The sequence below is a fragment of the Mesoplodon densirostris genome, chromosome 11 (genome assembly GCF_025265405.1).
Source record: "Mesoplodon densirostris isolate mMesDen1 chromosome 11, mMesDen1 primary haplotype, whole genome shotgun sequence".
Lineage (NCBI taxonomy): Eukaryota > Metazoa > Chordata > Mammalia > Artiodactyla > Ziphiidae > Mesoplodon > Mesoplodon densirostris.
In genome coordinates, this window is record NC_082671.1 from 98,382,624 (window position 1) to 98,406,610 (window position 23,987).

General features: G+C 34.5%; 1 protein-coding gene across 9 annotated transcripts in view; it reads left to right on the forward strand.

The window, feature by feature from the left end:
* LIN7A (lin-7 homolog A, crumbs cell polarity complex component) overlaps positions 1-23,987 on the forward strand; it is a 245,462-nt gene that overhangs the window by 16,723 nt on the left and 204,752 nt on the right. For 7 of the 9 annotated variants that reach the window (XR_009533800.1, XR_009533801.1, XM_060112959.1 and 4 more), the window contains 2 exons: positions 3,525-3,579; positions 5,439-5,556. The gene's annotated coding sequence lies outside the window, so the exon portion shown is untranslated. Of the gene's footprint in view, positions 1-3,524; positions 3,580-4,426; positions 4,508-5,438; positions 5,557-23,987 lie in introns of those variants that run through there. The other 2 variants (XM_060112965.1, XM_060112962.1) reach the window with 2 other exon arrangements.

The window sequence follows — 23,987 nt, forward strand, 5'->3', positions numbered from 1 at the left end:
ATGAATCAACAGACAAAGGATTAATCTCCAAAATATATAAACAGCTGATACAGCTCAATATCAAAAAATCAAACAACCCAATCCAAAAATGGGCAGAAGACCTAAATAGACATTTCTCCAAAGAAGACGTACAGGTGGTCAAGAGGCACATGAAAAGCTGCTCAACATCACTAATTATTAGAGAAATGCAAATCAAAGCTACAATGTGGTATCACCTCACACCAGCTAGAATGGGCCTCATCAGAAAATCTACAAACAACAAATGCTGGAGAGTGTGTGGAAAAAAAGGAACCCTCTTGCACTGTTGGTGGGAATGACATAGCCACTATGGAGAACAGTATGGAGGTTCCTTAAAAAACTAAAAACAGAATTACCGTATCACCCAACAATCCTGCTACTGGGCATATACCCAGAGAAAACCATAATTCAGAAGGACACATGCACCTCAGTGTTCATTGCAGCACTGTTTACAGTAGCCAGGTCATGGAAACAACCTGAATGCCCATCGACAGATGAATGGATAAAGAAGATGTGGTACATATATACAATAGAATATTACTCAGCCATGAAAAGGAACGAAGTTGGGTCATTTGTAGAGACATGCATGGACCTAGAGACTGTCATACAGAGTGAAGTAAGTCAGAAAGAGAATAACAAATATCATATATTAATGCATATATGTGGAATCTAGAAAAATAGTACAGATGAACCAGTTTGCAAGGCAGAAATAGAGATACAGATGTAGAGAATAAACATATGGACACCAAGGGGGGAAAGCGGGGAGGTGAGAGGCGGTGGTGGGATGAACTGGGAGATTGGGATTGACATGTATACACTAATATGTATAAAATAGATAACTAATAAGAACCTTGTGTATAAAAAATAAATAAAATTTAAAATACACACACACACACACACACACACACACACACACACACACACACACACACACACACACACACACACACACACACACACACACACACACACACCAAAAATTAAAATGACAAAAAAACCCTCAATAGCATGGGTAAAAGAAAGAGGGAGGAGCAGGACACTCTTTTGATGCTTTACCAATAGTGTTTACAAAGAATTAACCACCCATTATTATTATCTTATTTACGTCTTACAAAACCTTGATAAATTGACATAATTATCCCTGTTTCATAGGCAATGAATTTAAGCCTCAGAAAAATTAATGCCTTGCTGAAGACTAAACTGATAGTACGTAGAAGAGCTTGGAATAGAATCAAATTAGATATAGTAAGATTTTGAGTTAGAGAGTAAAGTGTAAACACAAAAATATTTACAGTGAAACAAATATGGTCACCTTTGATACCAGTATAAACTTTGATGTTCCACAGTTTTATGGACATGATATAATAATTGTACTTTTTTAAAGCTTCAAAATATGTGGGTAAAAGTATTGTGGTGTAACTAGTATTTGAATCTTAGGTAAAGCATGTACTTTTCTGCTTGGGTCATGTGATCATGACTTATTCATGATGCGAAAGCTGAGAGCTGGAAATCCAGCTCCAGATATCCTAGATCTGCTGATTAACAAATATCAGCATTTTGGCCAGCAGCATTTGCACAATTTTTCTCAGAGTAAACATATTATTAGGAGTGGAAATTTTTTAAAAATCTAAATCTCAAATACCTTTAATGCACATTAATTAAAATAAATTATAAATGACACCCCCAAGCTTGAGTAAGTAGAATATTGAGAGAATAAGAAACTTAAATTTCCTGATACAAGTATTTTGAAAATACAAAGCAATTGGCCAGGCTTTAACATCAAGTAAATAGTAGAATAAAAGTTTGAAGAATATTTATATGTCAGTCACCTATAAAGACACTAAAATATAACATTAGCATGGTTTGGGTGATGTTCCTTTCTTGTTAGATCTTGCTATCATAAGATTTATATCTTATCACCCATAAATTTAGTTATTTATTTGCAAGAAGATCTATGAGATTTTAGTTTTATGGTTGTTATTTTTATTATTAACCTTGAGCTTTTGATGCTTGTTTACTTGGGTGTTATGGAAAATTGTACTTAATCTTTGTGGATTTTTTTTTAGGAAATTAGATTTTAAATCATTCAGATTTAAGCTGCTGGCAATTACTTAATTGATCTTGTTATAACTGATGCAATTTCTTTACAATAGAATTAAGTCAGTATGTACACAAGATTGTTCAGAGTCTCACAGAGTTAGAAATGAATGAATTAATATCACTTATGATTAAATAAAAATAGTGTATGAAGGTAACAGAAACATCTGGAAAAAATAATATCATTACAATATCAGCAAGAATCTGTGAACTTAAACCAAGTATCCTGAATTTCTATAGAGGATTACCAGACCCCAGCCAGTTGGGACTAATACCTATGTTCTCGTCTTGTTTTTGAATGATGTATACTGTCTGAGCTGGGCCCCAAACCCTTGGATGAGACACTCCAGGTACTTTTTCCTACCTCTCTGCTGCCTGGCTGCAGAAAACCCTGTGGAAGACTCCAAGACCTTAGAAAATGGTGGAGCTACCTGACAGGAATCTATGTCCCTGACAAATCATAAAGAACAGTCTATTATGTCCCTGTCACTTCCTAGGTTAGATGGAATGTGAGTGAAAAATAAACCTCTATTGTGTTAAGCCATTGAGATTTAGGGATAGTCTGTTACAGTAGATAGTCTAACATGAATAATACAGAGGGTGTGAGGAAAACCCCAACCTTGTCTCATGCTTTCCTCTCAGCATCCTCAACCTTGCTGTATATTAAAGTATCATTAATTATGTACCAGTTGGTCTAAATAAAGGTGGCTTTGATCTGGATATTGATAGAAAATCTATCAGTTGTTTCCAGCATTCCTACAATAAGAAATATGGGTCTAAATTAGAAGTATACAGTGCTTACCATAGGGCCAAAATATTCTTCCTTTGTCCCATAAAACACTGAAATGATTTTGTTAATGATTACTCATATTTTCCTCTCCCACAAGGTCCATTTTTTCTGCTAAGATATTTCTATTAGACAATTTCTTATCAGTGGAAAAAGAACAATTTGGGATTCTAGGGAGTCTGATTTAATGAAAAGCTATATTAGTAGTTAAAACTCATCAAATCATATAATGAAATGCTCATTCCAATTAGAGTTAATCCTCAAGTTATTTGAACTTATAAGATGAATATATTTTCTATTAGTAAACCAAAATTGTATGCTAGCTACCAGATTGATTAATTTTTAGCAATATAAAGTTTCTCATTCTTTAAATGCACAGAAAATGTTTGGTCATGATGGCTAACAAAAGTAGTACAAGTATTTCTGAAGTATTTCTGAAGTAGGGTACACTATTTTCACTTAATTATATCCAGAATCCAAACATCAGAATAATGAGTCTCTGTTATTCTGAAATAACATTTTTGACTTACTGATTTTATGGATGGATGAAATGTTTCTCTTAATTAATTCAACCTAAGAGGAAGTGAGCTTTTTACATTGCATTATATCTGTCATTTTATAGGTAAGAAAACTGAGATTCAGAGAAGGAAGGTAACTTCCCCAAGGATCCACAGCTGGTAAGTGAGGGTGCTGCAATTTGAACCAGATGAGATTGGCTCTATGGCCTGAGCTCTTAATGACTAAGTCCATTAACCAGAATTTCTCAGACCTGAGATCATGCAGACTGTTGAGAATGTATCTGTGGGTCCCTAAGGGTCTGTGGACCCTAGATTGAGAAATACTATAATTAAATATTAAACACATATTTAAAATTACTACTCAGCACACATAAGCTTCATTATGTAATATCTTGGTCTAATAAAACCATAAACACAAATTTACATAGAAGGTAAAATGCAGTTGCATGATGATAAAAGAATCTATCAGATGATCTAAAACATGTGTGTACATACATGCAAATCTATCTATCTGTCCATCTAGTTTTTCAGTTATTGAAGAGTATGGACTTGGTTGGGTACAAATAGGGAGTTTTAGTTTTCTTTAATTACTGCCTTTACAATACTCTTTGGAGCAGTTTCTAAACCTAGGTATGCAAAGCAATATAACACCAAGAATTTAAAAGGAATAATGGAGCAAGGATGTGTTCTTTCCTGAGATGGATGTAGCTGAGAATAAATCTGTAGAAGGGACTTCAAGGCAGGTTCCTCCCTTCTACCTTCCTCTCCCTATCTCTTCTATCCTGCTTCACAAAAGAAAGGCACACATCTCAAAAATCTCTCTGGACGTCAAACAAAGTGACTTCAAAATATTGGCTTAAGAAAACAAATCAGTGTCAATGGATAACCAAGGAAATATAAACCATCTCGGGACTTGGGTCTTTTTCTGTCTTACAGATATTTCTGTTAAAAGTGAAAAACTGGCATTTAAAATGGATTGGTATTGATAATTGTTATTTAAAGATCTCACCTCTTCCAGCTTTTCACATGGTCAAAGAATGTATCAATTTTCAGGGAGTTCCATAAGAGCAAAGCAAATAACACGTAGGTAAGAAATGTTAAATATCAAAAATAGCTTTTTTTCATGTATTTAAATATAAGTAGTTCTGTTAAGCTATTCTCAAGATTCATCCTTGGGACCTGTCATTAGCTAAAAAGAAAAACTTTGAAGAGTTGAAGCAGTATAGGTTAGTGAAGTAGATCCTTTTAATGTAATTGGAATATTTTTTGAGATTACCAAAATTTTCAAGATACACTGGATAAAACCCACAGGCAAATTTTTTATGCTTTCTTTCAGATTTGGTATGTATTATTCAACAAAGTAGTTAAAACCTATTTTATCAAGTCATATTGTGAAATATTTAATTATTTAATCCTCCTCTTATTTCATCTTATGAAATGACTATTTTCTACATTTTATTAATAAAAAGTAAAAGTAATGCTAGCCAGACTGGTTAGTTTTGGCAATAGATAAATTTCTCTTTATTTAGATACAAGAAAAATTTGATCACAATAGCTAGTAAAATAATAGAGTTCTTTCTTATTTTGTACAATGCTTTAACTATTTGAATGACAAGCATCAGAGTTTAATACATGTATGTACACACATTTAACAAGGAAATATTTCTAGGTAAATAAATGATTTATGATCTGAGCTATGTATTACATTGCATTGTTAAAAAATAAGTGATGAGAAATAACACATTGATTTATAATTTTGTTTTATAGCTTATAAAATTGTATGAATTAATCTTGTCTTAAGAGGATGCTATCTTAATCTCATTAAGAATTCATTTCTAAGAAATTATTATATACTTGTAAAAAAATTTTACTTTTAGTTATTGTGTTTTGATGAACTGCAGATCCTATTGAAACAACTGGGTCCAGAAAAAATACATATTAAACGTACAATTATAGGAAATTTTTAATAAATCACATTTAATTTATATCCATAAACTAATTCTCTTACCTCTGAACAGACAGGCATAAATCAACAAGTATGCTGCATAAGAAAACGTTCACCTGGGGTGTGAGATACAAGTGTTGACTTCTAATTTCTGGTGGTGGCACTCCTTGAGGTCTTCTCTCTTGGATTTGGTAAGCACCATTTCTTCACTCTTCAGGCAAGGAAGTAAAAATCCGTAGTTTCCTCCTTGGGTAAATAATTCACAACTTGAATAAATTTTGGTTCTCCCTATTTCCTGGGGTTCTGCTTAAACGGACTTGATGTTGGAATAGGGACTAGGGCAATAATCGGGAATGGGAACCAGCCATCAGGGAGCTAATAGCCTCAATTATTTTCAACATTCTTTTAAATGCAGAGAATTGATGCTGCTTTTTTATCAGCCTTGGGTTTTTAGTTGTTGAACTTAAGACAATAAGAACATTGCTACTCAGCTCACATACACAGAATGAAGCATAAATTTTTAAAATTATACAGTGAAATGATTGTAAAAACCACAGAATACATCCTCAGATCCTGGGGAGCTGAAGACCCCAATTTCAGGTTCTATAATCAGTATGCTTTCCAACTTTTAGACAGGTGCCATGTAAATCCAAGGTAGCCTGTGAACTGGAGATTACATTAGTCTCCACAGAATGTCTATACTACTGTTCATAGAACAAATTTCACTGAGATGTATTTTAAAAAATCAAAACAGGGCCTCCCTGGTGGCGCAGTGGTTAAGAGTCCGCCTGCCGATGCAGGGGATACGGGTTCGTGCCCCGGTCTGGGAGGATCCCATATGCCGCGGAGCGGCTGGGCCCGTGAGCCATGGCCGCTGGACCTGCGCATCCGGAGCCTGCGCTCCGCAACGGGAGAGGCCACAACAGTGAGAGGCCCGCATACCGCAAAAAAAAAAAAAAAAAAAAATCAAAACAGATTTGACCATTTCTAAATAATCTGCCATTTTATTTAGAAATTTCAGGAAAAATCATGATAAAAATTAAGATTATTATAATAAACATTGTAGGTTAAAATTCAGAACAACTTTTAGTACTTTAGTATCAGTTCTTTAAAACTTTATTAAAGAATAAACGTACCAAAACTAGAAGAAAAAGGACATTTATAGAAATATAATTATCCTAATTAAATTATATTTTTATAGGGAATTCAATAATCTAGATGAAAAGAGTATTTTCAGTATCCAAATATTTTCTAAAAATAATTAGCTAACAACATTGCTTTTTTTTGCTTGTTTTTGGTCACCATTCTCTAATTTATCACTGACGTAATCAAGTTAACATCTCTAGGGTCTGGGAATAAACTTCAACTATATGAAAATAAATGAGTTTTAGAGATACATCAAAGTCCTCTATAATGTAGATATAATAGAGACAAAGTATCAATATATTCAGCCTAGGAGATATTAGTAAGAATAAAAACATTTTTTTATAATAAAAAAATGGGAATATATAAAGAAACCCAGAGAGTTCCCAAGGGATGCTCACTAATCTTGCAATTTTCAACTTATACCACATTATCCTCTCAGGGTACCATTACGCAGAATTGATTCTGGCCTCACATGTGGAAAGAAGCAAATTCTAAAGTTGATGTGTGACTTTTCCTCTATATCTAAACCAATAATTAAAGATAAAAACCATTCAAGGCAAGGCATATATTTGTTAATGTAATAGTATTGCCCAAGAACACAATATATTATTTCCACGTGTCATTATCTCATTGATAATAACATCTGATTTATTTAGTGGTCAATCTTTTGGTAAATACAACATCTGTAACAAATCTGAGAACCTGATAGTAAATGGAAAAAGTTCTGACCCACTGAAATACCTAGTATTCTTTTTTTTTTTTTTTTTTTTTTTGCCGTACGCGGGCCTCTCACTGTTGTGGCCTCTCCCGTTGCGGAGCACAGGCTCCGGACGCGCAGGCCCAGCGGCCATGGCTCACGGGCCCAGCCGCTCCACGGCATATGGGATCCTCCCAGACCGGGGCACGAACCCGTATCCCCTGCATCGGCAGGCGGACTCTCAACCACTGCGCCACCAGGGAGGCCCTGAAATACCTAGTATTCTAAGATTCATGCATCTTGTGTACTGGCTAGACCCTTGATTCAACATTAGATATAATGAATGCACATTTTTAATACTTGGGTGTCTTACTTCTCTATCCACATCAAATTAGGACGAGAACTGGAAGCTTCATTTGAGAATTTGTGCATCCATTCCACAAATATTTTTTTAAACTTCTCATGTGCTCAGCATTACACTGACAAACTAAACTGTTATTTAATAACTAAATAACAGGAAGAAAGGAAATAGAGAAGCAACCATACTAAAGCCAAGCATAAAACTGATGATTGTAAAATGACTCTAAATTGTTAAAAGAAGAGCTTGATACTTTCTGTTTATGTAAGCAAGCAGGTAAATGTGTTTATTTTAGTAAAACATTTATTTTATTTTCATGTTAGTAGGATTATAACTTGAAATACATATTATTTAAAAGGTTATTCTTGATACTTAAAGAAACAATTTGTTATCTGAAATTCATTTATTGAAGCAATGTAATTCATAACAGCAGCAGGTGTATGCCAGTAATAACAGGCAGTGTCTACTGTTTCTTTAGAAACTTTTAGAATTTATTCTTATAAAAATAGTCACCTCTAAAGGCTGGTACATCAATTTAATAAGCTTCAGATTAATTTTGATTACATTATGTCTCAGAAAATAGACATTGTGAAACAAGGCACAGCCAGGTTCCTGGAGAAACCACAGTGGTTATTCTCAATTGGCTATTTCTATTAGATACAGGAATAGCACTGAGAAGCTTTGAAAATTTAATAGTTTCTGTCCTTCCTAGAGGACTAAATCAGTAGATTGAAATGAAATGTTATGCTGGATTTCAAAACAGAATATTGTGAATTATGTACACAAAATAATATTAGTGGTCATTCAGAAAAGCAATCAAGTGTTGCACATGTTAAACCAGCCATGTAGACTGGCATGGGTTCATAAGTTCAGGGACTTCATAAAATACTGCTGTGGACAAGTAAACATTTAAATCAAAATTGAAAATACATTCCTCAGGTCTATCGTGTCGTGTATTTTTCAGTCTGAGCTACATATGCGTTATTACATTTTGTGATCATGTAAAAGCACAGGTTCCCAAAATAAACACAGTCACCTCCAATCAAGTTATTAACAACCCAGTGAAATTGAATTTGGCTAAAAACCAAAATTGGCAGTCTCCTCTCTGATCTTCTATAGATGTTCTTTCTTCCCTGTATAATGCATCCATTGTTTTAACCTAACAACATACATCAGTACTAATCGTTAACACAAACAGCTATGCATGACCATCCATATATTTTGACATGTAAAACTTACAATTGTTTCTCAGCAAATGTTTCATATTTTACTTGCCACCCACTGATTTCTAGGCTTTTCCCAGAAATGGCAGCTTTGAATTAATAATCCTACATTGTTATTATGTTTCTATAACAGCATTCTGTTAACAGTTCTTAGCACTCCATTATATGTAATTAGAGTTATAAGTGCAAATGAAATAAAAATAAAAATTCTACCAGATGTTTGATTCATCCCTTGGTAAAGCAATTGAATAAAATGAAAATCTGCCATCTGTTCTATGGATTAAAAATCCACATGTTTGTAACATGGCCTTTTGTAGCCTTTTGATAGCTATGATTTCCAGAGGAAATATATTAAGATAATTTTTTATTATACTTCTCAAAATATTTTGGATTCTCTGCAGTTTTATGAATTTATGATTCTTGATCTATATCAGTTTTTCCTTCCATTCCTTAATTTGTATTATAAATCATATAGGTGTTTTAAATCATGAAAATAGCTTTTAGCTTATTTTCTTGAATGCTAAAAAGAAATTAAAGAAAAATCTGTTTTTCTGGACACTATCAATGAAATCTCAAAAGAATGAGTTTTTAGATCTATTACAATTGGGGAACATAGAGCTTTTTTTAGTAGTGATATTGTATAAAATCACCAGATGGCACCTCCTAGTCCCTGTAGAAGATTTCTGTTCTCTTGGTAAACAAAACATTCAAAAGAACAACAACAAAAATTACGCTATACCAAAAAGGAGGCGTTTCCAAGTACTGCTTATTTTTGTATTGTACTTCTCTCACTTGTTAGTCTCTTGCTTCCATTTTTACTGATTTCAAAAAATATTTATTGCCTATGTAAACTGTAAGGTTTACAGCCAAGGAAAGGTCTAGAATCAACCACTAAAATTCTATTCTTGAAATCTCTCTCCAAGGACATTAAGTCCAGGGTGAATGTCAATTATCTTTCTAAAGCTCATAGTACAATAATGGTAGTTCTGATTCAAAGCTGAGCTTTGCTACAAGAGGCAGAGCCCAAAAGACAAAGTTAAATGTGCAACGTCTAAGCTGAGCTCGCTGATCATTCTTCTTTTCCTCAGAATCTCAAGCTGTGGTTTACAAACAGCTTTCTTATGGGGTGTGCTGTGAAATACCAAATGGAATTTAACTTATCTATTACCTCAGGGCTTTGTTTACTTTCCTAAATGGAGAGCAGCAGGATATAAAGAAAGAATTCTAGAAAATGATACCATCTAGAACTGTTTCCCAACCACTCTTCTGAAGAAAAATATTGCTATGGTCCAATATATTGTAGAAATAACTGATTAAACAGAAATAAGTGTTTTTGTTTATCTGCTTCTTTGAGATGGCCCAGGACTTCTCCTATTCTAATGTGCCTGGTGAATCTCTCAAAAGGAAACATGGATTAAAGTAGTATAAACAGTTGTTGCACCCTAGCATATGTATTTTGTTGATTTCTTATCAAGATTTTTATTCAAATGAATATGCTTTGGGGAAAGTTGACCAGGAGGAAGGTAATATTAATCATCAGTTTTAAGGGATCAGTTATAAAATTTTCAACAATGTCATTAATGGTGCAATTTTTTGTTTGCTCATCCATTAATGGATGAGCAAATTTGGAATATTTTTTTATTCCAACTTCTATTGGAATAAAAGTTTTCTCTGCTATCCAAAAGTTGAGTGTTCCTGTGAAAACTTTGGAAAGCAGAAATGGAGTAAAGTGAAGAAGCAATTACCTGATGGCACATCTTGCTAAGGACATGCAAAAATAAATTGAGATAAAGCACAGATGCTCACAGACAGTTTAAAGCTTTCGTGGCCTGATGCTAAGATGCTGAGTGTAGTTCCTGGGAAAAGAGCTTGGAGGTGCCCTCTCGCTGCTGGGGGGTGAGCACTGCCTCTGTAAACGGCTCACTGCAAAACAAATACTGAGTACCATTGTCCCATTTTTCCTAAAAGGAAAAATCCTCTTAAGATTTCTTTCAGTTAGCAAAAATAGGTACTAATGAGGGTCTTTTGTAAAAGTGAAGTGATATAAAGCAAACTTTCGAAAAGAGGGGGATACCTTGTATTCCATTTAGGTGTGATGTATGTCATCATGTGTTTTCTCAAAGAGAAACTTGTATACATTAGAAAATACCCGAGTAATTGACTGAAATTATCGCTTTTTATATAAGATGTGTTGATGCAAACTGACATGGCACAATTGTTTAAGAGATTTTTAAAAATTTTCCTTGAATCATACAGAATGTTGAAATATGAAGACATCAATGGGACTATCTTAACAAATTTACCTCCCTCATTTTAAGGAAATTCCAGGGAGGTAAAATAATATGTTCAAGTTTGAGTATTTTTTTAAAGCAAAAAATTAAGAGAAAACCATAGTAACCAAACAGAATACCTATGGCATAAATGAGACAAGTTTATTTCTCTTACATATCCAGGGAGCCCAAAGGTTTCCATCCCAGGCTCCTGTCTTGCTACTATGCTATAAAGGACTTCCATTCCCAAGGCCACCTCAAGGTCCCTGATAGCTGTTGGAGTCTCAGCATATAGAGGTACTCATTTTAACCAGCAAGAAGAGAGAGATTAAAAGGACCCTCTTTAAAAGCATTTTCTGGAAGTTGCACACCCAATTTTCCTTAGAGCTGTTAGCTAATATTTAGACATATGATCAGACCTAAAGGCAAGGAAGCTCTGGGCCCAGCTAAAAATTGAGAAGAAAGTGAGAATAGTGATTAGGAGGTAATTAGAAGCCTCTGAACTCAGGTAGCTAGTGAAGGAAGAACTTGTGAGTTAATTCAGCTCTTTAGAATTCCTGTCTTTCTCACATTTCCACTTATTATGTGAATATACCCAAGGTTCTTTATTGTTACATTCTTCAAAGTGTACTTCAAGTCTCCCCTATCTCACAAAGTTTTTTCTAACAACTACATCTCAAAATAATGAATTAACTCTCTAATTTTGATGTTCAGTCTATACCAGAAAGTCTGGGGTGTATTGTATTGTGGACACTTCGGTTTCTATGCAGCCTTTTTCCAACTGCATTACAAGTTTCAAGAAGCCAGGGAGTATAACTTTATTACAGTTTGTGGCTAGCCCTATTTTTTGATTTGCTGGATCCAGTGGCCTTTGAGTCCTCATCCTAATTTACTGGGTGTAACCTAGTCCTACCCCTTGGCTTCTGTGGCATCTCTCACCAACTCTTCTTAGTTTTAGAATACTGTGTACCCACAATCCACAGGAAAAGAGATCTCGAACTCTGGTCCCTCTCAGTGTTCATTTGTAGGATATTTTAGTACTGTCGAGGTTTGCAGACTATTGGCCTACAGATCTAGTTTGTAGACATATTTTGTTTGGCTCATATAAGGTCATTAAAAGAATGATTTAGTTGCCAACATTTAAAAATCGGAGATGTCACATTAAAAAAAGAAAATTAAATTTCTGGCTGCTCTTAAAAAATTGAAAGGTCTGGCATCATCAGGTCAACACTCCCACATGCTTAGTAGTGTCATCCCTTGTGGAAGAGACTATGCTTTGTGTTCACTAAATTTCATTTCTTTCCCTGTGCACACAACTAAATTACATTTCCCAATAAATTAGGTGTGGCTGTTTGATTGAGTTCAATCAATCAAATGTAGATTTATAAGTTCAAGGAATGGCTGTTGAAAAAATTACCCATATGATGCTCAGTGCTCACTTTCTCACCCTATATGTCAGACTGATGCATTTTTACTTCCATAGTTCCTAATACCAAAAATAGATACATGAAATTTTATGTTTCTTTGTATGAACTCTCTCAAAATAGGCCCAATAACTATACAATATAGTCATCTTTAAATTTCATGAGAATGTTTACAGAATCCCAGTTAATGTTGATGTCATCAAAATATAAAATATATTTAAGTGATTTTCCTAAAATAATTCCTTTACCTGAAAACATCAAGTATTTCCACATTTCTGTCCTTCTCTGTACTTTTTCAATCTATATGACCTAACTGGAAATTAAAATGTGAAAGATACAGTTGAAGTCACCTGGCTTCTTTTTCTCCAATCTTATTCACATCATTCTCTTTCCAGAAAGAACTATTAGCCTAAATTTGGAATTTATCATTCCCATGCACATTTAAAATTTATTATTATATAAGTAACAACAAGTTATATATTATTGATTATATATTATTATTGAGTTATATATTATCACTTATATATTATATAAGCAAGTATCAATAAGTTATATATTATGATTTGCCTGCTGTAAAAACATATACATGCACAACACAGAATGCAATTTTCTTTTTCTTATTCAATGTTATGTTTTGTTTTAGAAAAAGAAAATGCATTTTTGTTAAACGTTTTACTTATTTCTTCCCTTTAAGCATTTAAACAGTTAATTAATTTGTGGAACAGCTAATCCATTCACATGGATTCCAAAGTCAGTAAACCTAAAACACTGTGGAGTTGAAAATCTCCCTCCCACCTCTCTACTTACAGCCACTCAGTTTCTACCCACCTCAGTCCCCCAAAATAGGTACCCATGGTTACTAGTTTTTTCTGTATCTTTGCAGACAAGTTTTATAGGCATAAATAAATGTTAGCATGCTATGCATTATTTTGTACATTGCTTTTTCACTTAATAACATATTGATTATCTTTTCATATCAGTGCATAAAGAGCACTCTTATCCTTTCTTTGTATAGCATCATGTTTTATTCCATGAATGAACCTCTACTTATTTAACTACTATTCTATTGATGTGCATTTTGATTGTCTCTACTTTTTTAGCAATTACAAATAATGCCACAATATATAACACACGTACATAATTTTGCATGTATGAGTTATATCAGTTATTTATTCTAGCATAATAAATTAGCAGCTTAAATTGATAAATATTTATTATCTCACATTTTCTGTGGGCCCAGAACACAAGCAGAGTTTATCTAGATTCTTCTGCCTCAGTAAGTCTCACAAGGCTGTAATCGGGATTTGCCAGGTCTGTGTCTTCATCTGAAGGCTTGACTGGGGAAGGATCTGCTTTCAAGCTCACTCACTTGGCTGTTGTCAAGATTCAGTTCCTTGGACATTTTTAGACTGAGGGCCTCAGTTCCTCATGGACTGTTGGCTGGAGCCCTTCCTTATATCCTTGCCAGATGGACCTCTCCATAGGGCAGCAAACAACATGGGAGCTTGCTTCCTCCAGAACAAGGGCTCTATGAGAGAGTGCAATGTAAATAAAGAGCCACAAAGAATAAGAAATAAATTAATAGATGCACATGCACATGTGTGTTTGTATATGTGGAGGAAGAGGCTGCCAGGGGAGAGGGAAGTAAAAGAAGAAAGCAGTGGAGCCACAGATGGGCATGAGAAGAGAGCACTCAAATAGCCAATAGATGTTTGCTGGAAAGCACTGCAAGACAATAACAGCCAGAACTGACACTGGGGGGAGTTTTGGCATGCTTCAAATGTAGATAAACACAAGAGCTTGCAGTAAGGAAGCCTGAAGGAGTGGGGACAATCTAGCTCTCAGAAGGCTTGAAATTGACCTGCCAAAGACAACTTCCAGGGCAAGGCCCAGGGAGGAAGTCAAATTTAGTGTAACATAGATAACAGAGAGGAAGGAAAAGATAATAGTTGTGGAGAGAGTAGAGCCAGGAATGTCAGGAAGCAAGTTACTACTGGAAATAACAGAAGAGGGAGCTCTGTGAGATAAAAGAACCAATCAGAATCAAAGCTTCCTTTAAAAATTCAGGAAAACTAATTTCACACAAAAATGAGTAAGAGAAAAATAATGTGTGAATCCCATACATAGAAAGAAAAAAAGGAATAGAAGAATACCTACACAATTAAAAGACCCCAGAAAAGAAATACAATAGATAGATAGACAAATAAATATTAAAACCATGCCTAATATTTCAAAGTGAGCTAAAAGATATCAAGAAAAATACATAAGAAATAAACTAATAAAAATACAACATAAAATCAGAATTAGAAAAACTCAGCAATGACCTGACAGAACTCAAAAAAAATCAGATTTGACTTTTTCAATGCTCTTATAAATATTTTGTACCTTTAACTTGGAACACATGTGCTAGAGTTTCACTGAGGCCTATGCCTAGTTGTGGGATTGCTCCATCAAGGTGTGTAAACATCTTCAAATTTGCTAAATATTGCCAAATTGCTATCTGTAATAAAATGGTTATGCTAGTTTACATTCACACCAATATCTTAGGAGAATCAACAGTTCTGTATATATTACCCACCTTTTTACTGTCAGCCTGTTTCAATTTTTCCAATCTATTGGGCATGAAATGGTATCAAAATATTATTTAAAATTTTATCTCTGTGCTTACTAATGAGGTTTAGCATTTTTAATGTAATTTTTATCAAACTTTCTCTGAATTACCTGCTCACATGCTTTTATCTATTTTCTTCTGGGTTGGTTTTGTTTTTCTTATTGATTCATAATAATTCTTCTATTTATTTATTTATTTATTTATTTATTTATTTTATTATTTTTTTTTTTTTCTTTTTGCGGTATGCGGGCCTCTCACTGTTGTGGCCTCTCCCGTTGCGGAGCACAGGCTCCGGATGCGCAGGCCCAGCGGCCATGGCTCACAGGCCCAGCCGCTCCGCGGCATATGGGATCCTCCCAGACCGGGGCACGAACCCGTATCCCCTGCATCGGCAGGCGGACTCTCAACCACTGCGCCACCAGGGAGGCCCTCTTCTATTTATTTTAAAAAATAGTTCTCTGTTACATGAATTTTAAGTATTTTTTTAAGTTTAAGTACATCTTTTTAAGATATGTCTTTTTAGTTTACAATGTTTCTTTTCAAAACAAACCTTGTAATTTTAATATAGTATATATTTCAGTATGTTTTCATACATAGTTAGTGGTATAACGTTTTTGTGCTTTTTTTCTCTCCTGCACCAGTAATGAAAATGAATGTCCTATACATTCTTGAACACTTTATAAAGTTTTGCTTTTACATTAGAGTCTTTAACCCATGTGGAATTTATTTTAGGTGTAATGTGAGGTATGGTTCTAATAGTTTATTTTTGTTATATCAATAACCACATTAAAACCAATTTTCACTAATACAAACAATGCTGCAATTGGCGTGCCTGTGCTCATGAGCACATGCTTCTTTATGGTAGCACCTAGAAGTGGAGGGACTGGGATGAGAAGCATGCACATTTTCTTATTCAATAGCTGTTGAGAGATTATTCTCCTAATGGAATTTTTGAATTGACACTCACCAGTGAAGTTTGAATTCTACTTCCCTATGAGTGTCATCAGACATTAATTTGAGCCAATCTGATAAATGTTAATTGTATCAGTAGTCATTTTACAAAGATTTTTTTTTTCTTTCAATTTGTGTTCTTGAAATATATAATCACTTGTTCAAAGTGGACTATTTTCTGAATTTGCATAATTTGTGAATCCCAGAGTATTTGTTTCAGACTGATAAGCAAATATCCCCAAAGAAGGTATTAAATAACGATTCGTTCCCTGTATTGTTACCTTGTATGTAAGACACTATCTTAAAGATGATCAAGGAAAAGGAATTTATAATTATTTATTTGAATTTTCTCATCCCCATGCTTTAAATATTCATACTACTGCTACTAACTTATAACTGCATGAGCACTTGACAATTTTAAAGAGTTCTAGCATGCATTTGGACAAGAATTTAAAACTCAGAGTTTCTCATAACTAAACATTAATAAAAATGATAAAATGTTCTTTTTTGTGCTAATGAGTCACTCCTGGTTTTTTAGCTCCCTATTATTTTGTTTCATCAAAAATGTTTGCATATTTATATCAACTTTCTGTTTACCCTTATTCATGCCTGAGTGGTGTGTCAGCTGCAGAAATAGGTTTAATGAGTTTCATGGGGATACCTCATTCCAACAACAAAAACTGGAAAAGAAATAAAACACAAATGCCTGCATACTAATATGGCCCCTTGTTAGAACCAATCTCAGAGTACAAGGTGATAGATAGTCCTTACACAATATACATCTCCTTTAGAGAGGCCTTTACTTTGAATTTGGCTTTCTTTGTGTAATCTCCTACAGACACCACACTAATTCTAAATATATAAACAACAAAATACGCAAAGGTGGAGGTTACCGTTACTCTACCCTGAATATTGTATTTCTCTGCACCTGCTCAGGTTTTATAGACTATTGCTTTGTTCTGCTGCTTTTTTCCCTTCTTTCTTTTTTAAGAACGATTGTGGTTTATGATAGAAACCGTTCCCATAAAAATAAACATTTAACTAATTAGCATTCTACACAGACATCCTATTTCTTTGAAAGAGAGCCTTAATTTACTTTGGTGAAGATAATGCATTATAAAGCACCTTTTTTACATATTTAATATATGCTAGTAATGCTAGTCTATTGGGACAGCAAGCAAAGTTAATTTAAAAGAGTGAAATTTAAAGTTGGTCTATGAAGCACATAAAAAATGGAGAACTAAGGCAATTACTCATGCTTTTCAGATTAAAAATTCCTATATATATATATATATATATATAAATATAAAAAGAGAAAGATTTTGGATCTGTATAATTTAGATGTATTATTTTATGTATAGTTCCTCTGTGTGTGTGTGTGCATGCATGCATGCACGTATGTGCATACACAGAAAAATACATGGAATTATAATCTTGATATTCTAATGCTCATGAAAAATTTGATCTTAAATTTTACAGTAAACATTAAACAAAAGATTTGCAAGGAACCCTCCATTTTTTAAGCCAGGTGAAGTTTTTGAAGCAATATTAACCAGTGGTATTTAGAAGGAATCCATTAACTTGTCTGAAACACAGGGGGAAATATTGTTTGATTTAGTTTTGATCACTTTGAACTATATTCAGCACTTTAAGATGGATATCTCTAAATTTCCCAATTTCCTTGGATTTCAAAGAGAATAAATTTCACTCATTAAAGCGGAAAAGTCTTGATTCCTCCACACATAAAAAAATACTCTGGGGCTTCCCTGGTGGCGCAGTGGTTGAGTCCGCCTGCCGATGCAGGGGACACAGGTTCGTGCCCCGTTCCGGGAAGATCCCACATGCCGTGGAGCGGCTAGGCCCGTGAGCCATGGCCGCTGGGCCTGCGCGTCCGGAGCCTGTGCTCCTCAACGGGAGAGGCCACAACAGTGAGAGGCCCACATACCGCCAAAAAAAAAAAACCCCCAAAAAAAAAAATACTCTGATGTGGTGCTTAGCTCACAGTGAAGAAGGAGATAGGCAAGAGGGACAAATAGGAATAAACATTAATGACTAATTTATGCAAAACACTTTACACATATATTTATATTATTATCGTGGTTGGTGCTATCTCTTGTAATCCACTCACTTATTTCATTAAAAATAAAAAAGAATTCTTCTTTTTTGGCAAATGACCTGAGAAAAGTTAGCAATTGCTCAGTTTGCATGGTTGGTATCAGAGTTGGGATCAGAACTGAGGTTTGAACTTTATAGTCTGTATGACTACAAAGTCAATATCCTATCCTATCTAACACACCATGCAACAAGGAGAAGTACACAGTAAATTTTGACTAAGGGTGATAAGATGTGCAAATGTGTCCAGTAAGAGCATAAGTGTGCTCTTAATTCTCTTCTGTGTTGCCGAGAAGGAATTAATATGTGCCAGCACCATATACCTAAGGAACACAATTGTTTGGAGAAAGTTCAGATATTAGATACTATTACTAACAGCCTCTATAGTGATACAGAATTTACAAAAATATTTTATATGATTTAGATACCATATATTGAGGGCCCCCTTATGACAGTCATAGTCCTATTATCACATTTCATTTGTTCAATAAGCCAGTGAGTGAAGTATTATTAACTAATCTTTGTAGAAGATACTGAGGTTCAAAGACTGATCAATATCATAGAGCCCTTCAGGGATTTATCAGAATTTAATCTAAGGTATCCAAACTTCTCATCCTCTAAACTTATACTCTTTCTACTGCTCCAAACTAACCACTCAGTACATCAAACAGAGAAGGCACTCAAGAGCCCAACAATAATTCCAAGTTCGAGAAATGGAATAATTATTATGATTGTTCATACTTTCAAAATTCCTTTTTTATACAGAGTAGTCCAACTCTTTGGATTCCAAAACATCCAAATCATTATCTCAGTCCTTTATATAACATTGCCCCAAGAAATTAAGTAAACAAAACAAACAAAAAAACCCAAACAAAAACCAACCTCACCATCAAATTTTTTTCAATTAGATGAAGAAATAATAAAGAACACTTCTTTAAACTTTCTTGAATGGGATAATAAATGCTACAGTGTTTTCAAACATCATTTAGGAAGGCCATCTATTGTAACAGTTAAACACTATAGCTGTAGAGTTCTGACTTCCAGAATCCAAATTCTAGTTCTAGAACTTAGTAGGCGATGACATAGCAAATCTAATTTTCTGCATGTATGTAATGGGGATAATAATACATCTGTGAATCATTTAGGATGCTTGATTATAAGTTTTAAAAAAACTACCTCCCCAAAATTTAAATAACCAAAATAAATGCATTTAGCTCATGTAAATTGAGATTTCAAAAGTTTCAAGAATGCTTTGATCGCAGCTCTGGCTGCATTTTTCTAAGGTTGTGTGCCAATGTTGGCTTACTTTGGACTAGCCAAATGTCTGCAGCAGTTGTGAGCCTCCCATCTCACCCTGTTCCCTCCAGAGTTAAGAGAACCCTGCTCTTCTCACAAATGTCAAATATAAGGCCTTCAAACGTCATCTGGATTTAATCATCTAGAGGCTTATGCCTACCCTTTAAAATCATTTCTATAGCAGGAAAAATGACAGAGTGCTCTTACTGGTGTAGGCCAATGTATAGATTTGGGGCTGGGTTCAGTCTTAAACAGACCACATAGCAGCTTCACTGCAGGGAGAGAGAGAGAGAGAGGGCAGCTGAGAATGTCAAAATCAATGTTCCCTGCAGCCTGCCTTATAGGGTGAAAGAAATCATCTATGTAATGCACCCAGCAGAGCTTCTGATACACAGTAAAGGATACATAAATATAGATAATATTATCCTTCTAATGTTTTTACTTTATTTTTATTTGATTTGATAATTTTATTAGTAGGCAATAGAAAATATTGAAGGAAAGATTATATACAGTATCTTAAAAATAATTTTTGTTCTAGAATATAATTCTATATAACTAAATTAGACTGTTGTTACTTTATGTGCTGAATTTGGGCTTAAAAGAGAACCAAATCGTATATCTTGGTTTAAACAATTCTTTGCTCTCATCCTCCTTCATTTTTTTCCCATGAAAAATATTTATAAATTAAATTAATCTTTCAGCGACAGTTAATTTGGCAATAAAAACTACACTAGTGTAATTTCATTAACTAGCCTATTGGTTCTCAAGCTGCATGTATTCACGATACACTTTCAAATGCACCAATTTTGGCTGAATACTTAAAGGGATTAAAAGAAAATGGGTGATTTTTTTAAAGCGCACTTTAGAAAATTGAAGGAAAGAAAACCCTCATTTCACAGTTTTTCAGCTATCCTCTTCAGAGCTGAGCCACAGTGTTGTTTTATTTTCTACTCTGACCCCACTCTTGTGAACTTGCAATGCAAAGTTTTCACATGTTCTGATAAAAATGTCATTTCTCTTTTCTTCACCTTCCCTTTCCTTTTACCTCTTTTTTTTTATCGTAAGAGATCACCAAACCCAGGTTTCCGTAATGATAATAATAGCTAAAATTTATTGAGTGCCCATTATCTCCCAGAGACTGTTTTAAGTTTTTGTATATGCATTAATTCCTTTAATCCTCAAAATAGTGACATTTCTTTTGAAGGGTTATTATGGTCCTTTATGCAGTAGCACACATGATTATTGCAAACCCTTGAGTACGTCTATCTTTTATTGTAATATATGCTTTAAGGAGTTATTTTTGTAGCTTGAATAAATTACTATAAGCAAGGATGCTTATATAGTCATCCCTTAACACACACACACTCACACACACACACACACACACACACACACACACACACATCCATGCTATGTGATAAGTCTCGAGCTCTTGAACTAGCATGGGTCTCCAGGCACAGGACCCCCACAGTTCTTGAGTTTACAGCTTTGAATTCATGCACACTCAAAGACTGCCTACCTGTCTCTGAATCATAGATTCAAGTTCCTGTAAGACAGAATCTGATTGGCCTATTTAGGGTGAAGTGTCCATAAATGATTCACTCAGCTATATCTGGGAGGAAGAATTTTATAGGTTGAAAGAAGAAGGAGAAGGAGAAGAAAGGGGAGGAGAAGGAGGAGGAGAAAATATATCATAGACTCATCAGTTTCTGCTATTAGTATAATGTCCCTGATAAAAGGAAGCAATTTTATACAAGTGCTTAGTGGGATTGGAGGAAATAGGGACATACAGAGATCAGCAGAGGCTGGACAAAGGAAAAGGAAAGATACCCTACAAGGAGAGTTCCTTAGCTTTATGTCTAAGGATCTGAGCAAGTGCTTTAGTAATGAGCATGAGAAATATATGAATTATTTATAGTTATTTAATTGTGTTTAACTGCACAACACACTTGGTTTTCTCTGCAGTGTGAGTTGAATCATTCTCATTCAATTTCTCATAATTTGAATCAAAGAAACCTTCCTAGTATTATTATAAAGTTATATTGGAATAGAGACTTCCATCAGAAATTATAGTTAAGATTCTTATACTTAGGGCAGATTACATAGTTAGCAAAATTTGTAGAATACTGCAGTAATGATACATTCCTGTCTGCAAGTATTCGGCCATTATACCTACTATTATTTAAAATGTTATTTCTACAAGAAAAGAAGTGAAGGAAGAATATAAAGACAAAACAAAACAAAAACAGAAGTGCAATAATCAGTTCCCTGGACATGATGCCTCTAGAAGTCTCTTCACATCATTTCATAGAGAGTAATTTATGCTATAACTGAGTTCTGTTCAGAAGCTTTCTATGAGCCCCTCTCTTCTTGTTTTGTTTGACCTTTCTCCCCACTGTACTGAAGAACACCATAGTTTTCTTTAACATGAAGAACCACAGGTTTTCTTCCAAGAAGCTTACTAGTCAATATCCATAATGTCTGTCCCCTGAGAATATTAACATGTAGAGGAAAAGAAAGAATAAGACCCTGAATTATCAATATAAACTTAATCTCAAATCAAGAATCTGAATTTTACCTCATATCCAAGTTCTTGTAAGTAAGAGAACATTTGGTATTATTAGTCTTTTAATTTTAACAATTCCAGTTTTTGTGCAGTGATACCTCATTACAGTTTTAATTTGCATTTCCCTAATGACCAATGACGCTGAACATGTTTTCATAGTTTTTGGCCATCTGAATCTCCTCTCTTTGTTTGCCTTTACGTTTTCCCCATTTATAAAATCGAGATCTATGTTTTTCTTATTGATTGATTTTCTTAATCTTGTTGATTGGTTTCTATTGAACAAGATGTATATTATTCTGAAGACAAGTTCTCTGTTGGATGGATGTGAGGCAGTCATCTAGTTCCAGCCACTGGCTTATCTTTCCACTCTCGTAATAGTGTCCTTTGTGGAATAGGTATTCTTAATTTCATAAAAACCAATTTATAATTTTTTCTTTCAACATTCACTTTTTGTGAACTGTTTCAGGGACCTTTGCATACTTCAAACACCTGAAGACCTTCTCCTATATTTTATTTTGGAAGCTTTATTATGTTACCTTTTATATTTATATCTATGGTACATCTCAAATTAAATTTTTAGAGATCAAGGTTTATCCATATTATTTATGAATATTCAACTGGCCCAGCACCATTTATTGAAAAGACTGTTTTTGTACAACAAACTTCAGTGATGTTCTTATCACAAAACTGATGAACCCACGTGTGAATCTATCTCTGAACTCTCTGTTGTGTTTCCTTAATCTATATATCTATCTTTGCACCAATATCACATATTCACAATTACTATAGATTTATGTCTTGATGTCTAGAAATATAAGTAATCCAGCTTTATTCTTCTTCAAGATTTCCTTGGCTCATAAAATTCTTTACATTTCCTTATAAAGTTTTAGAATTAGCTTGTTCATTTTAATTTTTAAAAGCTTCTGGTGTTATTGGAATTCTGTTGAATATGTAGATTAATTTGGGTGAGATTTAAAATTTTTAGTGTTTTGGGTTTCTATTGCTGCATAACAAATTACCACAAATTTAGGGAATTAAACTGACACTCATTAATTATCTCATTTTCCATAATCCAATGTCTAGGCATCATTTATCTAGGTTCCCTACCCAGGGCTAGGGCTCACAAAGCTGCAGTCAAACTTGGCAGGGTCTGGGGTCTGATCTGAAACTCAGGGTCCTCTTTTAAATATTCATTTCTTTTTCTTTTCTTTTTTTTTCTGCACAGAGCACATTATTTGACTAATTGTTGTGACAATTTTGGTAGCATCACAGTTTGGCTAAGTCCTGCTCCAGATGTAAAATAAATTGGAGAGTAGGGGATGGGATGGGTAGCAAGAGAGGAGAAATGAAGAGACAGCTAAATAATCCAAGAAGAGAGGAGGGCAAAAGAGGAAAGGAATTTACAGCAAGAAGAAATATATAAGCCCTAGAGAAAGCAGCCCATCAAGAGTGCCCTAAATTAAACACTTCAAGCAGGTAAAAGCTGGTTGAGATTTTTCAAATATGCATTTAGTAAGTCAGGCCTGGAGGGTGGAGTAGTTAAATAACCAGTGTAAAACAGAGAAGCCAGATACCTTCTAATATAGGAGGGGCCACTCCATCGAGGGATGGAGAAGTTGGGTGGAGGGATAACCAGGTTCCTGCTGGCCCTCCCTCACCCCCTGGTCTTGTTCTTGGATGAGTTTAGGAGTGAGCAGGTGGGAAATGTATTACAATATGGTTTTGACCAAAAGTTTCATCAACATTGGCTTTCCCCTTTGGGCTAGTCCTGACCCAAGGTGAGGTACCCCTAATCCAGCTGGCTCTTCAACCTCACAGTTTGTGCATGTGAGAAACTGGCCCCAGGTCTATGTCAATATTCTGGATCAACTCAAAGATAAATTTCACCTGGGTCTCATAGGCTTAGACTGAGATATTATTGTTGATTCCTTGGATGCTCCTGAAGCCCTAAGGCTGGAGGTAGACTGG